The sequence below is a fragment of the Myodes glareolus genome, chromosome 9 (genome assembly GCF_982192425.1).
Source record: "Myodes glareolus chromosome 9, mMyoGla1.1, whole genome shotgun sequence".
Lineage (NCBI taxonomy): Eukaryota > Metazoa > Chordata > Mammalia > Rodentia > Cricetidae > Myodes > Myodes glareolus.
Genome location: NC_142034.1, coordinates 21241343 through 21243630, shown reverse-complemented (window position 1 = coordinate 21243630; position 2288 = coordinate 21241343). Strand labels below are relative to the sequence as shown.

The window sequence follows — 2288 nt, the reverse complement described above, 5'->3', positions numbered from 1 at the left end:
TTGTTTTGCTTGGGGCTGGAGAGATGGCTCAGTGGTTAAGATCACGGACTGCTCTTCCAGATGGACCCGGGTTCAATTCCCAGCACCCACATGGCAGCTCACAACTGTCTGAAGATCCAGTTGCAGAGGATCTGACACCTTCACACCAATGCACATAAAATAAAGTTAAATAAACCATAAAAATATTTTTTTAAAAAAAGAGTTGTTTTGCTTTGAGACAGGTTGCACTGTTACCCAAGCTTGGTCTCATATTCCTGGGTTTAGGTAATTCTATTGCCTGAGTCTCTTGGGCTCTGGGATTACAGGTATTAGCCACCATGCCTGGATCACAAGGGGTTACCTATTCCCAAATAAGAAAAGAGGTCAGCCTATGGAGTCAGAAGAAACAGCCCAGGCAGGCCGGATGCTGCTCACCTGAAGTCCGCTGCTGTGAAGGACCTCAACTTGGAGGGCTGCCTAGATTACAGAGTGACTTTTCTAGAAGATTGAGAGAGAGGGGAGAGGAGGGTATGGGAGGGTATGGGGGAGGAAGAGGAGGGGAGAGAAGGGTAGAGAGCAAAGGGTAGAGCAGAGGGAGGAGGAGGGCAGGGAAGGGGAGGAAAGGAAAGGGAGAGAAGAGGGGAAAGGAGGAAGGGAAGGGGAGAGGAGAGGGGAGGGGAGAGAAAGAAGGGAAGGGGAGAAAAGAGGGGAGAGGAGGGCAGGGAAGGGGAGGAAGGGAAGGGAGAGAAGAGGGGAGGGGAGAGGAAGAAGGGAAGAGGAGAAAAGAGGGGAGAGGAGGGGAGGGGAGGAAGGGAAAGGAGAGAAGAGGGGAGGGGAGAGAAAGAAGGGAAGAGGAGAAAAGAGGGGAGAAGAGGGCAGGGGAGGGGAGGAAGGGAGAGAAGAGGGGAGGGGAGGGCAGGGAAGGGGAGGAAGGGAAGGGAGAGAAGAGGGGAGAGGAGGGCAGGGGAGGGGAGGAAGGGAAAGGAGAGAAGAGGGGAGGGGAGGGCAGGGGAGGGGAGGAAGGGAAGGGAGAGAAGAGGGGAGGGAGAGGCAGCAGCTTCATGCTGGTCTTCCAGCTGTCACATCTGAAGAGCATGGACAACCCACAATTTCTAGACTCTGAGCACCTTAGAGGCAAACAGTTTGCAACTCTGGAATTTAAAGGAGGGACTCAGGGTGGCCATCCTGCTGGAAGGGGAGCCGGATGGCCTGTTTCCAGAGTTTGGTCTGTTCAGCACTAATGGTCAAGATGCCTGACAGGGACCAGACCCTCCCCAGGCCTCATGATGCGCCCACAGTCCCGTCTTCCTTTTTCTCTGTCTAAATATTTTCCACTTCCACGTTCTTTTCGTTTTCTTTCTTCCTTTCTCTCTCTCTCTCTCTCTCTCTCTCTCTCTCTCTCTCTCTCTCTCTCTCTCCCTTCCTTCCTTCCTTTCTTTCTTCTCTTTTTTTTCAGTTTTCCCAAAATCCCCCAAGGGGGTGCACCGTTCCTGGAGGTACTGCAATACCAGGTCGATGCGTGGAGTGGACGGAGCAAGCTCCTATTCCAACTCCTAGTTCCAAAAATCCATTTAATATATTGTCCTCGGAGCTGGTAAGTGGTGGTGATAGACGCTTTTAACCCAGCACTCTGGAGGCAGAAGCAGATAGAGCTCTATGAGTTTGAATCCAGCCTGGTCAGACAGAGCTGTTACACATAGGAACCCTGTCTGGAAAAACAAAACAACAAGAAAAAAATGTTTTCAGATAAGGGATATAACAGATATTAAACTGATAAGAACAAGCTGAGAAATGATTATTTCTTCAAAAATTTTTTAGATTTATTTTATTTTATATGTATGAATATTTTTGTGTGAACACATGTAGGGGTATCATGTGTGTGCCCTGGTGTCCATGGAGATCAGAAGAGATATTGGATTCCCTAGAACAGAAGTTGTGATGTTTGTGAGCTACCTTGTGCGTGCTGGGAACCAAACCCCAGCCCTGCAAGGGCAGTAAGTGCTCTTAACAGATGAGCTGTCTCTCTGGTGATTCTTTCTTTCTTTCTTTCTTTCTTTCTTTCTTTCTTTCTTTCTTTCTTTCTTTCTTTCTTCCTTCCTCCCTTCCTTCCTTCCTTCCTTCCTTTCTTTCTTTCTTTTTCTCTCTCTCTGTCTCTCTTTCTTTCTCTGTCTCTCACTCTCTCTCCCTTTCTTTCTCTTTCTCTCTGTCTCTCTCTCTCTCTCTTTCTTTTCTTTGTAACCCTGGCCATCTTGGAACTCACTCTGCTGACCAGGCCGACCTTGAACTCAGAAATCTCCCTGCCTCTGCCC

The 2288-nt window shown here is 48.9% G+C and overlaps 1 pseudogene; it reads right to left on the bottom strand.

Moving 5' to 3' along the window:
• Positions 1 to 1453: 1453 nt before the first annotated feature.
• On the bottom strand, positions 1454 to 1582 carry LOC148120781 (U2 spliceosomal RNA; annotated as a pseudogene).
• Between the last annotated feature and the right edge of the window lie 706 nt (positions 1583 to 2288).